A 19,994-nucleotide genomic window follows, 5' to 3' on the forward strand; every position below is an offset into this window, starting at 1 on the left:
TAGAGAGCTAGGTGGTAAAGAAGGATCAACGGAGATCACCCCTGGTGTCCCTTTCCACCTGGCATGTGATTCTTGCCCTTCCTCGGCGTCAGCATTCTGAAATTCACCTGGTTGCTGATCTCTGGGAAGAGAATTTGGAACGTTTGAGTCTTTCAGCCACCACCACCTCGTTTTTTCTCTCAGAGCTCTACTTTGAGCCCAGGTGGAGAAAATCCCGCCAAATCTGGGATTGGGGATCTTTCTTGTAAACGGGTTAACTCAGGAGAAAATGCCATTCTCACCAGAATCACCCGGGAAAGTATCTTATGTCCTTGCTTTAGCAGTAGCGAACTTCCCTAACTTCTCTTTCCTTAGGGGAGATGATGCAGAAGAGGGAGCCTTAAGCAGAGTTTTTGGCGAAAATGATAGGAATGTGCTAGCAATTTAAGTGACTAACTCATCCTTCTTGTGTTTTTTTTTCCATCTAATTTACTGTATTTCACTAATTCATTCATTAAACACGCTTTTATTGGGGACCTTCCATGTGCCATGTTCTGTTGTACTTACCAGGGACATACATCAGTGAATAAAACAAGTCCCCCAACTCATAGAATCTCATTACAGTTCTCGTAGGGGAGACGACAAGACAGGTACAAACAGATATACAATATAATGTCATGCAGTGATAAATACCACGAGGACAAAACAGGGTAGAAGGATGCAGATGAGAGTAGTGTGTTTTTTATACGTTAGGTAAATTGATCTAGAAACGCCTCTTTGATGAAGTTATGTTCAAACGGTGGTCTGAATAAAATGAGGGAGAAAGCTAAGCAAATGTCTGTGGGGGAGAAATTTTTAGGCAGAGAAAAGAACAAGTACAAAGGCTCTCAGGCCAGAGTGTTTGATGAGCTTGAATTAGTAGCAAGCACTGAGGCCAACATGAATGCTATGAGAGGAGCAGGAAAAACAGAATCTTCTTGACTTCTTCCTCTTCTCAAATCTAACCTGTCAGAATAATGATTGCAAATCTTCACTTTTAGGTTATCTCTTCTTGCTTCAATAGTTTCATGGCTATATATTCTGTTCCTTTAAATTCTTCTGACTAGTTTTCAAGCTCTTGCCCCAATCTAGTTCCCTCTTATCCTGTGAACCACTTTTCAATCTACTCCTTTTAGTTCTAGTTAGGTTTGTCTCTCAAGTATATTCATGTTTACTTATTCCAATGTATACTTATTTATGGATCTACCCTCACACAACTTAGTATTGATTCAGTAAGGATGGATGGTTGCAACTGACATAAACTCCAGCCCAAATTGGCTTAAGTAGAAAAGGAAATTTATTGGCTTACATCACTGAAAAGTTCAGGATGGTTTTGTTAGACATGGCTTTGCTGAAGAGTTCAAATTATGTCATCAAGATTTGGATTCTCCCTGATACGTTAGCTCTTTCCTCTGTTGTTGGCTTAATTTGCAAGCTCCACAAATGAGCAACCAGCAGCTCATGCTGTCCTTCCTACCAACAAAGGTCAAGTGCCCATTCCTAAACCAATCATTATTGCCAAGAGAAAGAGATGCTCAGATTGCCCTAGACTGATTCATAAACCCATTCCTGAAGTTATGTCTATCAGTAATCCATGAAGAGCACAAGAAGGTGATTTCACTTAGGAAAATAGAAGTATGGTTATGAGACGAATGGTGAATATGTCTTGGGTAATGAAAACAGGAGACATACCACACCTCTGTTCTTCTGTTGATGTCCTCAAATATTCTTCCACTATATATGCCTTCAAAAATGTTTGTGCCTATTCAATAAACAATATTATTTACCACCAAAAAATATACTTCCTCCCTCCTGAAAGAGAGATGATCCAAATTCTCACCTAGTTTCTGCAGATAACCCCAAAGTCCAGGACAACAGGGTAGTAAGCATGTTTCTCTATTATACAGCAATATAGTTCCACAAGGTCCAGTAACCTAAAGATACAAGATAAAATTAGCTACAAAACACTTAATATATAATGACAGAAAAAGAACAACTGCAGCAAAAACTCATCTTTGGAAAAATGACTAATCGCAAACACATAGTGGTCTTTAATTCATAGCATATATCATGCTGGACAGAAACACCAAGGGCGTCCTACAATGAGAAAGGAGAAAGTTCTTTGATTAACACATCTGGCTACCATATGTTCAACTATTGGAGAATCTCTGATCCATTGTTCCTTCGTGCCTGGAGGAACATATCCTATCCATATCTGTAATGGACAATGGAAAGTATTATCCTTCTAGGGGCCACACCTCTTCAACATTCTCCTTCCTGATAGAGTAGGGGTTGGAAAAAAAAAAAAAGTAACTTGCTATCGCAGAGATAATTAGCATTTACCACCAAATTACTGTGATCCTCTTCTGTTGTATAGAATTTTTGCTAGGAAGTAGCTGCATAGGTAGAGACTACATTTCCCCACTTCCCTATTAGTTTTGATAAAGTCATGCAACTTTACCAAATTATCTCCTTTGCAATCTGAGTGGAAGTGATGTGAATCACTTCTTGCCAACGTGGTTAAGAAGTAGGTATGCCTTCTATGGTTTCTTCCTTCTCTGGCTGCACTGAAAGGACTCTAAAACCCTAGAGAATAGTCATAAGCGAGCCATGCAATAGAAGAAGCCTGGGTAGCTGAATGACCTTGTAGAAAGCCACTTGCTGATCAAGAATGCTGGCAGTGGACTTTACAAAAGTGAGAAATCAACATCAGTTGTGTTAAGCCACCAAACTTCTGCATTAAGTGTTGCAACATCATGAAGTGTAAGTAACTGGTCTTTATGCTCCAGGCTTAGGTTTCTCTCACCATACAATTTTCTTCACTTCTTTTTTTCAAGTAGGCTCTATACCCAAGGTAGGGCTTGAACTCAAGACCCTGAGACCAAGAGTCCCATGTTGTACTGACTGAGCCAGACAGGTGCCCCTATTTTCTTTACTTCCCAATATTTCCAGTCTATTTGCATGTAGGCAATGTCATGGGGCGGGGAGGACCTCCAAAGCTAGATGTTTTTGCACCTAGATTACTAAATTGGTATCTTTATCTTTTTGTAATAGGCCTTAATGTACTCCTTATTTAATGGCCTCCATTTTGGTTTCTGCCTCAGAATGATTTGAAACAATAGCTACTTGTTTTGCAAAGGTGGAGCTGGGGACAGGGGCATACTGGTGCTGGAGGGAGTAGAATGGGATAATTATTACCTTTCTAAGCAGGCAGGAATTGCTTGAGAGAGGCCTGGGTGTGTTCATACTTCTTCCAAGTGCCAGTATTTTCCATTTCTTGCCTTCATTGGTCTTAAAATTCTCTGGGGGCTTTTCCAACCCTAATGGCTCTAGATTATTGAAGTTTCTGACATATTTGATTGCAGCCTTTAGCAAAAATGTTCATCTATAAAAAAACAGTATTCTTCCCTCTCAGACTTAGATAAATTTATTTCTAACCTTGAGTCTTTCTTATAGGACATAACTAAAAACCAACATGCCAGCATGTAATAGTTGGTGTACTCTAGTATCTGACCTTTTAGTGACATTTTTCACATTTCATACTTGATAGGCACATGTTTTGAATTCTAGTATACAACAGGTGCCACTTTAACATACTACTTTGCTATTGAATTCCTGGCCTAGTATACAATGGGCCTCATCTGAATCAACTAATTCAATGTTTTGTAAGATCTTTCATTTACTAATCCCCACTTCTGGTACCAATTTGTGAATTGTTAGAGCTATTTTAGTTGCAGGTGACAAAATAAAAAAACACAAACTGACTTATACAAAAAAGAATATATTGGCTATTGGCTCACATAGCTAAAGAACTAGTGATATATTTAGCTTAAAGCATAGCTTGATCCAAGGGCTTAAGCAATGTCATTAGAATTCTATTTCGTTTCATCTCTTGGCTCTGTCTTCTGCGTTGGCTTCATTCTTAGGCTCCATATGGTGGCTCCTGGCAGCTCCAGTTCACATAATCCTTACTGTTAGCAATCTCAGTGGAAGAGTACATGCCTTTTCCCAGAAGTGCCCACAATAATCTCCTTATATTTTATTGGCTTTGATTAGGACATGTGACCAGAGGGATGATTACTCGTGTTATTGACAGGGGAGTCTACTTTACCTAAAAATGTTGACTGAAAGTAATAGAGGAAAATCAGGGTAGGTTGTCAAAAGAGTGAATGCTGGGTGGCAAAAACCCAAATGTCTCTCATTAGATACCAATGTGTAGTGATTCCTAATTGCTTCACATGTGTTGGTTTTATCTCCTTCACTGGACTGTAAGTTTCTCCGGAGCAGGATCATGTATTATATGTCTTAACGGTGCCAAACCCAGCATGCAGTCCTTAGATACTGGCTGATTGATTGCTTCTTCTTGTAACACTAAAGATGGCACACCAAAGAGGTAAAAAGAGCTTAATAAAGGGATCATTTACAGAGATGTGGGAAGGGTTAAAGGGACCAACCAGCAGTGGTAAAGCACTTAAGAAGTAGTAATAATGGGAAGGCATAAGCCTGAAGGAGCAGGGGAAAGGAGATTGTAAGAGCTATAGTTTAGAAGGGGATGTCTGACAAACCGCTCTGACTATAAATAGAGAAATGTAGCCACTGCCAAATGTAGCCCAGCAAGGGACTGGATAATAAACACTTGTCCTCTTTTCTCCCAGTCTCCAAACTTCTGTTGGTACTTCCCATTGGCCAAACTCAAGCAGAAGCTACAGGGCTTGAATGATATAGTCTGTAGAGGTCAGCCTCTAGTATAGAGCAAGGCAAAAGGATGAAAATGGATATGGAGAAGCAAATAGGAAATAGCCAGCCCATCCTTGTTATGTTCCTTAGAGCAACCCTCAGTAAAAACTATTCCTATTTTGTAAGTGTTAACCATATAGCCTAATTTACCAAGAAAACGTAATTTTATTTTTTCCAGTGCATTTGTTAAATATATAACTAATGTGGTTTAATTTTTATAGCATTTTAAGACTTTAACATTCATGAATTCATAAAGCATGAAAAATCTTTTGTGTGCCTATGTGGTTAAAAAGCCATTATCATTGTATTGATATGGAACTCCTCAAGAATATTGTAGCTGGTAATCCATCAGAGAGCCCTGGCACAGCACTTGTCAAACAGTGACAAATTTGATAAATGTTTGATGATTTGAAGAATGATTAAATGAATAAATTAAAGCATTTAGAGGCAGACTCTAAGTGGAAAACTAGACAGGTTTTCCTTGTTAAAGGTTGATGCTAACTATATAACATCTACCAACCCTGTTTCTTACAGTCTGACATTGGTTTCTTAGCTGTTGATCAAGGTCTTATCTCATAGAAAACGGAACTGCAATAAATTTTCCTTGTCAACCTTTAGAAGTAAGAAGTTTTATAATTAACTGTCATGCTCATAAACTCACTATAAAGTCCATTTCAGTTAAGGGATTATTATTTTGAAAATCTGAAACTGGGTTTCTTCATGGAATTGTCACTTAAACGTTAAAAAAGTGAATATATTTGCTTCAGTATATAAACTGGCATTATAAAAGATCAGTCCAAACTGCTTCTCTAACAGATTTTAGTTAAGCCAAAAATCCACACTCTTATTCTTTGGCAATCTTGTGTATAGAGGCCTTAAACAGTTTACAGAATGTTTTCATATGTATCACCATTCATTTATTCATACAACAAACAGTATTGAGTACCTACTATATGCCACACCTAATCTCTGCCCTCATGGAATTTATAATCCAGAGCATTGTTTCTCAAAGTTTAATGAAAATATAAATCAACTAAAGATCTTATGAAAATGCAGGTTCTAAGTCTGAGATGAGACCCAAGACCACATTTCTAACTAGCCTCTGGGTGATGCTGATGTTACTAATCTAGGGACATTTTGAGTAGCAAGAATCGAATAGATTCTACAAATCTCACAACAACTTCATAGACAGTTATCAGTGTTTTTTATTTTATTATCTTGAGTAACTTGCACCACATACAAAGCACTGCTATAAACAGTTCAATAAAAAGTTCAATCACACAAAGAGCTTTTGGAAACTCACCGTATAGAAGAAAAAAACTAGTGTAACGAATAATTATGAATGTGTGATTCTATATATATGAAATATCCAGAAAATCTATAGAGACAGAAGGTAGCTTGGTGGTTGCCTGGGCTAGGGGTGGGTAAAGATCAGCTATAAATCATCATGAAGGATCTTACTGGGGTTATGAAAATGTCTTAAAAACTGGATATAAGGCTGCCTGGGTGGCTCAGTTGGTTAAGCATCCGACTCTTGGTTTTGGCTCAGGTCGTGATCTCACATGGGTTCAAGACCCACATCAGGCTTTGTGCTAGCAGCACGGAGCCTGCTTGGGATTCTCTCTTTCCCTCTTTCCCTGCCCCTCCCCCACTTATGTTTTCTTTGTTTCTCTCAAAATAAATAAATAAACTTAAACAAAATAAAAACTGGATATAGTAATGACAGTACAACTTAATAAATTTACTAAAAATCATTGAATTGTACACTCAAAAGGGATGAATTTGATACCATGTAAATTATACTCTCAGTAAGGTTGTAAAAACAATTATAATGTGAAAAATGCAATAATAAATGTGTAGTCTTAACTCCTTTTATTTTTAAGTCCCTTTCATAGCCAAGAAAATGGAGCTTACAGAGGCTAAGTGATTTTCTTAAAGTCACATAACTAGTTAGTGACATGGTTAGCATATAAATCAATTCTATTAAGTTTTGACTAGTCATTATCAGAAACTTCACCAGAGGAGGAGACATAGATATCTATGCTAAGAAGTAGATACCTTTCCACCAAGTAAAGGTTATACCTCTGTCAGAATTGTCTTCTGAGACTCAGGGGACAGCCTGAGTGGTGACCAGAGTGGAATCTCATACACATACTGCTAGTTGATGGGCTGTGCAAGCCAACTATCTTCTGGCAGATCCTTTGTCTTCATCAGGGTTCTTAGATTCAAGCAATGAAAATAAATTCTGAGTGATTTAGCAGTAAAGAAAGTGGCCAGCTCACAGAATCATTATGAGAGTTGAGAAGCAAGCTCAGAGCTGTGCAACCAAGAACAATGCCCTCAATCATGCTGCAGAAACAAGCACCGTAAGAAGACTGCATCACTCATGCTGCCCAGCATGCTGGACTCTGCCCCTTTTCTCCACCACCACCACTGCCCTGGGGATTTAATTTGGTCACAACTGCCCTGTTGCAAGAGAACTGACTGCTATCCTTGCTTCCTTGTGTTACTAGTTCTCCACTCAAGGCCATGCAGGTGATTCTGACTGGCTGAGGGCAGGTTATGTACCAGAATCCAGGCTGCAAAGGAGGATGCTAAGGTATCTGACAACCTCTGTCAGTTTCTAGATAGTGAGTATGGGGGCTTTGCTTTCTTCCAAGATTCACATTATCAGTGAATTCTCTAAACTCAGAGAGTTTAGATGGTGGGCCACCAAAACAAAAACAACCAACCAAAAAAGAGTCCATTACAGCCTTGCACAAATGATGGTTCATGGAATAGCAGCATTAAAATTAAGCAGAAGCTTATTAGAGATGCAGAATCTGGGGCACCTGGGTGGCTCAGTTGGTTAAGCATTCGACTCTTGGTTTTGGCTCAGGTCATGATCTCACAGTTTTGTGGGTTTGAGCCCCAAGTCAGGCTCTGTGCTGGCAGGGTGGAGCCTGCTTGGGATTCTCCCTCTCCCTCTTTCTCTGCCACTCCCCCACTCGCACTGTCTCTGTCTCTCTCAAAATGAATGAATAAACTTATTTAAAAATGCAGAATCTCAGGTCCTATTCCAAACCTGCAGAATTAAGATGTGCTTTATAACAAGTAGCTGAGGTAATTTGTATGCACATTTAAGTTTTAGAAGTGTTGCTCTACATTATGCAACATGTATTTATTTTTAATTTTCAAAGTCCAGTTACCATCAGGTTCTATTCATCCATAGGGTTGCCAGATATAGTGCAGGATGCCCAATTAAATCCAAATTTTAGAACAAGAACAAATCATTTTTAGAAGATGTTGCATGAAATATTTGGGACATACCAAAAATTATTTCTTGTATATCTGAAATTCAAATTTACCTAGGTATCTAGTATTTTATTTGGCATTCATAATCATCACAAAACCTGATCACCACAATGAATAGAAGTTAACAAAAAGAGGGGCGCCTGGGTGGCTCAGTCAGTTAAGCGTCCAACTTCAGCTCAGGTCATGATCTCACGGTTTGTGGGTTCCAGCTCTGCTTCAGGCTCTGTGCTGACAGCTAGCTCAGAGCCCGGAGCCTCTTTCAGATTCTGTGTTTCCCTCTCTCTCTGACCCTCCCCTGCTCACGCTGTCTCTGTCTCTCTCTCTTAGAAATAAAAAAAAAAAGAAATTAACAAAAAGAAAGGACATTAATGTAACTGACTACAGGAAAGTATATACACGTTTTCTATTTTGGCAGGATCTTATTTATCCTGAGAGCAGAACATGGAAATTCTAAACAGTTTAAAACCCACATTGAATTCTGCTTATAAGCATTTAATACCTGAGATCTATAATATGAAGGTTGAGTATTCTGTAACCTGAATATTAACTATTCTGTAGAATGAGTTTTTTAATACACCTGTGAATTGCAACTAACTTTATTTAATGAGTTTTGCCCAGTAGCACCTTTATCCCACAAAACCTGGCTACATGAACTGCATACATAAAGGAAACTGATGACATCACTGTTGAGTTCCCTCTGGAAACTGCTATTGTAGTTTCATTTTCTTCCTAAAGAAAAGGGTTGCTGCCTATGCCCAGGAGTTTTAGAAAAAAAGCTTTCAAACATTCTGTCTCTGAAGAAGGCAGATTGTATCATGTATCAAGTGAAATAAGAAACATTATGTTCAAAAATTAAAGAAAACTTTTAGTATTAAAAAATGTATACCAACTGCATTTATTTGGAAGATAGTTTAATTCATTTTAAAATTTTAGTCAGTCCAAATATTTCCAATCAGCCAAATAGGGAGTTCGGGGTGACTGGGATACGGTGACTTTCCTTTTATAACCCTTTGCATGGTTATCAGCGAGCCACCAATACAGTTTATCAAGAAAAATCTTTCATTTATCCAACTTTCACCAAGCCTTATCTTATCCTCTTGGCTGATGATGAAATGTCCAGGGACTGTGAGAGGGATTGCAGTTCCAAGAAGCAGGATCTCCTTAGGGGCTGATGAGTATTAGGGACTAAAATATATAGATTCCCCCACCAGAGACATTATATTATATTTGCTGCCACCTTTTAATTAATTGTTTGCAAGCTTCACCCTAGAATCATATGTCTACAATAGGGGAATAATGTACCCTGGTTTATAGGCATGGACATAAATGGGCCTATTGAACTAGTCTTTCTCTAAACATTAAATAATAGAAAAAAACATTTGTAAGTACACCATCACTCACTCATACATGCTATTTCTATAAAAGAGACAAGTACTTAATTTTAATAAAGAATAGCTAGTAACTGTCTAAAGTCTCTTTCTCCCCAATGGTGGATTGGTTAAATACATAATGGTAGATGCATAAGATGCAGCCGTTACAAATCATCTTTTCTCAAGGCTCTTTGGAGAAATGGCTGATTCTAGAACTAGAGCAGGAAATTATGAGATAAGCCTGGGACACCTTGTTATGCCAAAAGGTGTCACAGGCTTCTAGGTTACATCAAAAGGGATTCAGGAGCTACCTTGAAGATGCTCTTATTAGTCAAAGAATAGACAATTTAAGCATGAATTAGGATAACTGTAATGGAATGGGTCAAAGCATATATGTTCAATTTATTAGCTCAAGCTCATACTCTTAAACAAAAAACTGTTGGTATCTTGGAAAATGCAAAGAAACTGAATTATTTTGAAAACTGGTAAATAAAGAGAATGAATCAAGCATCTATCTCACTTCTCATATACATATTGTATCTCATGGTAACCTAATAATTGATAACAGGAAGTTTCTCTTTACAGAGTGTTCCAGCTAATAATTGCTGCAGAGATGATAAAATAACATCATATTATAATCCCTAATGAAATAATACAACTAGGAAGTGACCATCAATGATGGTTAACTTCACAAAAAGAGAGACAAGCAGATACTACTTACCTTCTGTACATAACATTGCATTTAAATTATTCTTGCCAAAAAATAAGGATAGAATGTGATCAAGCCTATATGCCTATAATTTATAGAAAATACAGGTGATAAAGGAACATATTAAATGACATGATTAAAATTAGAAAATCCAGGCTATGGAAAAATCTTATAGGACAAAGCACATAGTTTTGTTTTAACAAATCACTTGAAAGAGAAAGAGATGGGGGTCATAGATTAACAGATTTAATACATAGTAAACAATTCACTGTGTGATTTTATTTGGATATGTATGTATGTATGTATTTATTTATTTATTTATTAGAGAGAGACTACGAGTGAGGAGGGGCAGAGAGAGGGGAACAGAGGATCCAAAGCAGGCTCTGCGCTGACAGTAGCAAGCCCAATGCAGGGCTTGAACTCACGAACCTGCAAGATCGTGACCAAAGCTGAAGTCACATACTCACCCACCTGAGCCACCCAGGCACCTCTGGATCTCAATCAGACCAACTACAGTTGACCCTTGAACAACATATGTTTGAATTGTGGAAGTCCACTTATATGTGAAAAATTTTAATAAGTAGTGTAAATGCATTTTATCTTATAATTTTCCTAATAACATTTTTTCTTTAGCTTGTTTTATTATACATATACACTGTACAATACCTATAATGTACAAAATATGTGTCAACTGACTATTTATGTTATCAGTACCGCTTCCAGATGACAGTAGGCTACTAGTAGTTACGTTTTGAGGGAGTCAAGTGTAATAGGTGTATTTTTTTCAACTGTGTAGGAGTTGATGCCCCTAACCTCCACATTGTTCAACTGTTAACTGTATGATTTAAAACAAAATATTTGTGGGACAATTCGGGGAAATTTAATTTGAAATCACTATCTCTAAGAGATACTTGCATTTTCAAGTTCATTACAGCATTATTCACAGTATCCATCTACATTCAGTTACTTTCTGAATATTTTATGATATTAAGGCATTTTTATAAACACTGGTGATGGGATGATGATATTGTCATTATAGTTTAGGCATATAGTTTTATATATATATAGTTTTTAGTATATAATTTTATATATAGTTTATACATAAATTATATGTATATAATTTATGTATAAAAATCCTACTTTTTATATATAAGCATCCTGAACTATGTGTCAATGAACTATTTAATGTTTGCTTCAAATTAATCTGGAGGTGGGGATTCTTGAATAGTTGTTGAAGCCGTGCAATAGGTTCAAGGGCATTGATTATCCTATTTCTACTTCTGTAGTGTTTGAAAATGTCCATAAAATAATTAGATTTCAAAACTGTGTTTAGAGTATGATCTCAATTTTAAGTTTGTAATATAAATGCAGAGAATTAGATTCCCAGTTGAGCATATGTCCTCCCCTGCCCCCACATTCTTACCCATTACCCAATCATCCTAATGTTTCCAATAATTCTTTTCTTTAAATCCCCCTACCTATCTCCCAATCAGTTCAGTTCTACAGAAGGAGCAAAAAAACAAGACACGGATGATGTTATTGATGAGCCAAATGCATTCTTTCCTCTGCCTTGAGACTAATACTTTTTGAGATGGTCAGGAATAGAAGACTGATCTGTAGTGAAGAGACTCCTGCTTCTCTGAGAGAAGTTAACGGATCCTTTGGGGGGATAAGCCTATGATTTTGATCTCATTAGCATCGTAAGCTCCATTCAAGTGTGACTGACAGTCACACAAGTCAATACAGGAGCACTTTGGGAGAGCCAAGTTAGAGAGTTTTTTTTTTTTTATAGATTAGTGCTTCTGTTCTTACAGAGCTCATCAAAAAACAAATCAGAGCACCTTTGATTCAACAAATGAGCTGCATTTCTAAGAAAAATGCATTATTGGGTTAAAAGAGAAATTACATACTAATCCACTTGTTCAAATAAAAATGTTACTGAAGGAAATGGAAGTGTATTCTAGATGATTATTAATGCTTTCATTTTCACTTTCTTTAATCCTAGCTCAAGTCATATCTAAAGACTAAATGCAACCTCCAAATAAAGAATACTTATATCTTTGCCAGTTTTAATCCCATCAAACATAGCATATTAAAAGTAAAGTAAAATCAAGATGGAACACTAACTATCAGACCATTAGAAACAGAGTGGAAGAGAGTAGCCAAAGATCTGGGGAATAATAAGCCAGTCCCGTCTAGATTTTTTTTCAGGTTTCATTCCCAATTCCAGAAGTAAAAGATGTTTAAAATATTCAATGGCATCCTTTTATCATGCTACTGAATATAGTTTGAAAGCTTAAGGTGATATGTTTAAAGATTAGAAACAATAAAAAAAATCCTGTAGGCTTATAATGCAAATGAAACAGGAAAAATTATAGTAAGATATTTTGGATTTAGAGAAGAATATGCCAATCACCAAAATTTAATATTTAATTGCATAAAAATGCTGGTGCAGTGAAATTAGAAATTCAACAGATGGTCCTAAAATAAAATATTTCTGCAGCATATGAGAACAATTGTTCCCTAACTCCTTTCAAATGAAAGTGCAGATAATTAAGTGCAATCTAAATCATCCAATCCAAGTCAATCAATTCATTTTATCAAATCACCCAGGGGAATGAACTCAAGACAAGGCAACTTTCACTGAAAATATAATTTCTCATTTAATTAATAAACAATTACTGAGGGATTATTGGGGTTAGAGAGAAGATACAGTTATAAATAAGGAAAGGAAAAGATAACCTTTACTCCTGAAGTGTCCTAACTGAGAGAAATTGGGCATATACACCTAAGAACTTAAGAATTTTGACTATCTATTCTCCTGATTTTTCATAAATGCTAAAATAAACAGTAAATTTATATTAGACTGAATTTATCTAATTCAGTCTGGTGCTGAAGATATCAATGAGTTATAAGAAAAGATTTATAAGATCTGACATGTGGTAAGAGCTGCACTTGGTGTCACCTCTTTCTGGACTTTTCACCAGCAGTAACACTTGCTTTTAGCAACCATTTACAACAGTTAATTAGTATACACTTTATTCCTTTCAGCCTTGCTCTACCTTGCTAAGTACATTTCTCCAGTGGTCTTTATCTATTCAAAGTAAATATACTCTGGCAATCCATTTCATGTTCACCTTTATTATACTGAGGCATCAAAGACTTCATAGAATCACCATTCTAAGGCACTGTTTCTCAAACTTTAGTGTGCAACAGAATCACAGAGAGGACTTGTTAAAAATAGTTTGCTAGCCTCACCCTCAGAGTTTCTAAGGATGGAGCCCAAGAATTTGCATTTGGAATTAGCTGCCAGGTGAAACTGATGCTACTCGTCCAGGGACCACACTTTGTTATTGTTTTTTAAATCTTTTTCCTCTTCCTTCCTCCCTTCTTTCCTCCCTCCCTTCCTTTCTTCCTTCCCTCCCTCCCTCCCTCCTTCCTTCTTTCCTTCCTTCCTTCCTTCCTTGTAATCTCTGCATTTAACACAGGGATCAAACTCACCACCCTGAGATCAAGAGCCAGATTGAGCTACCGACTGAGCCAGCCAGGTGCCTCTGGGGACCATGCTTTGAGAAAACACTCTTCTAAGTGATATCTATCTGATTATTCTCAGAAGAGATTTGAGTTCACAAGAGGAGGTAAGGAAGCCAAAAAAGAATTTTCTTACTACCGTGATAATCTCAGGCCTGGCTCTATATGTTTATATACTTAAGGCCAATGTCTTCCTTTCTGGAGGGTTCCTATACTGAGTGTCTTTTTAAGATAGGTAGCTCTTAATACACACGTGCTCATAATGGCATGATGGAGGCCAGCTTACATATTTAGAGAGATGTGCGGGGTACAGTCATATATTAATGATTAATTATTTCCAAAATAGATACTTACATGAAAAACAAAGATCAGAGAATCCTTACTATGTTATATAGCACATGTAATATGTGACTCCTTGCTCCAACAAAGTGAAACTTCTACATACTAAAAACCCAAGTACTAGAGGGCTGGTATATGATCATAATAGGGAAGGATGACTCTTCTTAAGATAGTTGTTGAGAGTGTTATCAGCTCCAAACACCAGGTTGTCTTTCCAAGTGATGAAAAATGAGGTTGTCACTGATAGTTACAAGTCATAAAATCTTAACCTCTAAACTTACATTTCTCCTGATTACCCTCATTTTCTTTCATCTCCTACTTTTCTTCCTTGATTATTGAGCACTGGTTCTTTAACACAGTGAGTTGAATAAGAGGATTAAGTAATTTAGTATAGATATCTAATTCAGAGCATTGCATTCAATAAGTGAGTGGGGACAATTGTATAGGAAACTGGACAAAAGAAGCTGAATCCCTACCACATTTCTGACACCAAAATAAATTCCAGGTAGGTTGAAGATTTAAAAACACAAAAAAGTCTAACTACTAGTTCTAGAAGAAATTATGAGTAAATTTTATTTGTTTTTACAATATCAAAAGGAGATAGACCTTCCTAACTATGGCATACAATTCAAATGCCCATTCAGGATGAATACATTGGACTATGTAAAATATTTTTTTAAGTTTGCATATAAAAATAAAGACAAATTACAAGTGAAAATATTTGTAACTAGTATCACCGAAGAATGGGTAGGTCTGATATTAGGAATCAATTAGGAAAGACCAACACCCAAATGACAAAATGGGTGAACCAATATTTCAAGCAGGTGCCTAGGTCACAAGTCTATATCTATCCTGGTTGCAGAAAGTCTTGGGAATTTTTGCCTCTGACTTTTACCTGTTAGGGATACAAAAGTCCTATCACTGAAATGTTCTTTAATATAGAAAGGCTGTTTAAAAGATGGTGGACATTCATGACTGTGACAAATGTCTACTACCATTCTTGTGCAAGTTTTATTGTAATAGTGGTCAGTAGGAAAATATGGATGCAAATTTGGAAATTCAGCTGTCATTAATTAACTTTTTCAGTTTTTTATAAACACAACAAGTATTTATTAAGCACATACTATGTACCCAGTAGTGTCTTCTAGATATTTGAAATACACTAATGAACAAAACAGGAAAAAAATTCTGCCCCCATACAGCTTACATTCTAGTGGGATGTCTTCAGTCCCTGTTGGTAGTACACATCAAGCTTTCAAACAAAGACAGGATAGCCTGTCTTTATCCAAACAAAGACAGGTTAACTGGATAGAGCAGAATAAGTAATCTGCCGCTTGTTAGCTTTTACAAGACAGTTCTATTATTTGGTCTAGTTTCTAGACACCTTCTTCTTCAAATACATGGCAAAGATACATTCCAGAAAAGGTATTTGCTATTTGGGATGTTTCTCTCATTGCAGTGAATAAATGAGATCAGACTGTAAGACATACGTGTATTGAATTTAACTATATTCAAAAGAGAATACGGTAATTAAATAAGATTCTCTGTGTGCCAAAAGTTCAGAGAACACTAGTATTTTCAAAATGCTTTGGAGATACTGAGCAAATATAGAGCAAATGTCATATGTGTATTTGCAGGTGATGCCACTGTGTGTTCTATTGGACCTAGCTGGGCATATCTTTTATTTCTAACTCACACTGACCCAAACTAGAGAAAAGCAATACTTGGTTTAAAAATGATACATAAAGTTATTTTTAAGATACTGTTGAGGGTGCCTAACTGGCTCAGTTGATGGAGCATGCAATTCTTGATCTCAGTGCTCTAAGTTTGAGCCCCATGTTAGGTGTAGAGATTACTTAAAAATAAAAAATGTTTGACAAAAAAAAGATACTTCCAAATCATTAATTCATTTAGCAAATATTTTTTTCTTTGGAATATTTGAAGGCCTTGTTCCATGCTCTCTAGCTTCCAGTATTATTGTCGAACAGTGGACCCTGCCATTTTGAGTGTTAGTCTTTGGTGTTTGTCCTGTTTTATATTCTCTCTGAAAGCCTGAAGGTCTTCTCTTTGTCTGCTGTGTGCTCAAATTTCCTGATCACAGGCCTTGGTATACATCTATTTTTATCCATTGTGGTAGGCTCTTGGTGAACTCATTTAATTTGGTAACACATGGACTTCAGTTCTGGAAATTTTCCTTAGATTGTTTCATAGATGACGGTCCCCATATCCTACCCCGCCCCCACCCAGAAACCCCTCTCTCTTTTTGGAGCCCTTATTTGGATTTTGAATTTCCTGAACTAGTCCTTTCTTTTTGGTTCTGCTTACTAGAAAATTTTATCATCTTTTTCTTCCAATTTCTTTCAATTCTAAATGTCTAACTGCTTCACATGATAGTAAATTTCTAAGTGTCTCACATAATAGTGGCTTCCCTCGAGTGTCTGATAATCCTTGGTTGTCTGCTCATATTTAAGAATAGGGCAAAAAACTGTTGACAGGAAGTTCTGAGTATAAGGGTAGGGATTTGTAAGTTGTAAACTTACCTTAATTTGTTTGGGCTTATAGTTGGGGAACTTCCCAGATCAGTATCTCTAGGTCTTTCCTTTTGGGTTGATCAGATTCCTTACAGAAGGATCCTCTAATCTCTTCCTTGAAAGTTGAAAGCCTGGCTACTCTGAATCTGGGAGCCAAGTTGGTAAAGATATCTAGAGGCCTCAGCATCCAATACACAAATGTTCACTTAATCCCCTTACCCCCGAGAAACCTCCTGCTTCATCATCTGCAGAGAAGTTTGCAGTATTTTGTTTCGCTAGGAGAGAGGCATTTATTGGCCTGACTGCATGGAGTTGGGAAGGGGATCTGATCGCCTCTTAAACAGATTGGCAACCAATCCTACTTATAATATTACCCCCTTTCCTCAGCTCACTTCAAGAGGAACCTGGAACTGGTTGGTTAGGAGTCTTTTGGTGACACTTCAGTATATACAGGTTTGATTATTGATTTACCTCATTATCCCTTCAAGGTTCAGTTTTGATAGTCTACTACATTTTTTTATCATTCTTCTGCTTTTCCAGCTAAAATGCTTCTCAAATTTTGTTGCCATTGTCTCTTCTTGGCTTCTCATGATTTTAATCTTTAAAAGGTAATTTTCTGACATGATATGATATACTGGATTTACATTAACTTAACATGGGGGAGGAAAAGTGGGAGGAAAAATAGATGAAGAATCCATAATTATTAAAGATGGGTGACTAAGTATATGGAGATTCTTAATACTACCGTGTTTACCTTTTTTTTAGGTTTAAAAATTTCTATAATAAAATATTTTTTAAAATCCCTGTACTGATTTCTTAGGGTGATACTAGGAAAAGCAAACTTCAGATTGGGTGTTAAATTGCCACCTCTACCTAGAAGTACAGAACCATTCTTTTTTCAATAAATATTGAGCATCCACTATGTACTAGGCATTGTGCCAAGATACACACATAGGCCTATGGAAAAGAAAGATTATTTATTTTACTTGGTCTACTATACTGACTTTTTAAAAATTAAAATCTATGGCTATCTAGGTTTGATGTTTTAGAGGGTTTGACAGGTTTTTTTTCCCACTTCTGAGCCTGAATTTCTCTTGATTTTGGTATAAATGCATGCTTTTGTGAAATATGGAAGAAGAAATCCTAAAGGGGAAAAAGACATTGAATATAAGATGGACAATTAAGAAATGCCTCCTCAAGTCTGAAAATAGCATTCACAGAAGCCATTTAATGGCTTAAATAATAAATTACACTAGCAAGGAATAGAGAACTCTTTTTACCCATGAACAGAGAGAAAAGGCAAAATCTGTATCAGGAAATCCCACAAGGGATTCTTGCTTGCTGAGAGAAGAGCGACAGGAGAGTGGACCTTTGATGACCAGTAGAATTTGGCTTATAGTAGTGTGGAAAATTTTGGCTTTTAGTTCATCAGTGATGAACGTGCCATGAACTGGGGCACCTGGGTAGCTCACTCGGTTAAGCGTCCAACTTCAGCTCAGGTCATGACCTCATAGTCTGTGGTTTCGAGCTCTATGTTGGGCTCTGTGCTGACAGCTCAGAGCCTGGAGCCCACTTCAGATTCTGTGTCTCCCTTCTCTCTGCCCCTTCCCTGCTCATGCTGTATCTCTTTTCTCTCTGTGTCTCAAAAATAAACATTAAAAAACCTTTTTTTAAAAGTGCCATGAACTGCAGGTAACACTTATGAAACTAATTGTAACATAAAATTGTTCCCTTTGGTCCCAAGGGGATAGCTGTGGAAAAGAAAGCAAGAACTAGCTGCTCTCCTATGGAGAAGGGAGCTACAAGGGAGCCCATTACCCATCAATCTTGGTTCTAGGAGGATAGCCCTAGAAGGCCACTCACTCCATCTAGATAGCAACTTGCCACTTGACTTGGTTAGCTCTGTTCTCTTTCCTCTTCTTCCTCCTCCTTCTATGAACTTTCTAGAATACTTCCTTGTAAACAAGAGGCCAAGTGCAAGTCAATTTCCCAGGGAAGCAAAGCCCACTGCTTCAGTTACTATTCCTTTTGACTATTAAAGGTTTCTCTGAGCAACTCAGGTCTCCCTTATAAAATCGTGTGTGTGTGTGTGTGTGTGTGTGTGTGTGTGTTACAGTGTAGAGTGGGGGCTTTTAAAAACTGGGAACTGAAACTATGTGGACAGAATTTTCTGTCTATCCAGTGGCAGGCTAAGGTGAATAGTGAAATAAAATATACCAGATTATAACCTTCTTGAGGCAGGTTGGGTTTGAGACTTTCTGTTCCTCATAGCATTCAGCACCAGCCTTGCATGTAATAAATGGTTATTAAATATATTTGAATATTGGCTGATATTGGTTAATTTACATTATAGATATAGCATAGTATTTTTAATTATCACTGAATTTTTATTACTACTCGTTTTCCCCTGAGCTATTCAGTAAAGGCCTCTGGCTCTATCTAGCAAGGTCAGCAAAGGCCCAGAAATTAGTTAGAAGTGACACAAAACTGTGGCTTTTATACTCTTTTTATCTTCCATATTTATCAGGAGTATTATAGGAAATCCATTGGTGGGAATAATATGCCGGCATTAAAAATGATACATGCAAAGACTGCCTAGCAATATGAAAAATAAATTCATGTTATAATGTCAAATGATTCCAGTCTCCCTTTTTTGAGTGTCTACTATGTACTTGGTGCCATGTTAGGTGGATGGTGCAGAGAAGCATGACAATCTTAGTGTTCAGAGAGTATATAATATAGTATGGAAAATAAAGTATAAAACAATATGAGTCATAATAGATATGAAAAACATCACCAGTCAGTCCTTCAAAGGAGGAAGGGAGCCCTTAGGACTGAGGGACTGGGGAGATAGCTATTTCTTCCTCTGAATTAGTTATATGAGAAAGATGAGAAGAAACCAGCTCTCCATTTTGGTTTTTTGAAAACAACATTAATCTTTCAGATGGGATTATATTCTCCTTTCCCCAATATATATATTTTTTTCAGTTTTACCACTGAGTGATAGAATCTTAATCCTGGAATGGGGCCTAAAAAGTTCTAGTCAGACTTCCCATTTGATGTTGAGGTTTTTGCCACAAAAAAAAAAATTAACCATCCGGCCTGTATTACCTAGAACACACTAGATTACAAACAGCAGAAAACCCTAATCCTGTTGTTTTCATCAATGATCATAGACCTGGGTTCAGAAGCCATTTGCTTGGAAGCTCAAAAACATCATCAAAGGTCATATCACTTTGCTTTCTCCACGCCTGCTTTATTTTAACCTAGCCAGACCTTGTGGTTGGAAAATGGCTGCCCACAATCCAGGAGCTACTTAATCTTTTCTTCATACAACATGTTGGTGATAGCCCTTCAATTTTTGTTGTTGTTATGCTCCCTGATTTTCCAAGTACATGCAAAAGAGAAGGTTGACTCTGAAGTTCCCTCGGAATATGAAACAAACAAAAACTTCCCCAAAAGTCC

Source organism: Hyaena hyaena, unplaced genomic scaffold (genome assembly GCF_003009895.1).
Source record: "Hyaena hyaena isolate Hyena2069 unplaced genomic scaffold, ASM300989v1 scaffold_49, whole genome shotgun sequence".
In the NCBI taxonomy this organism is placed as follows: Eukaryota; Metazoa; Chordata; class Mammalia; order Carnivora; family Hyaenidae; genus Hyaena; species Hyaena hyaena.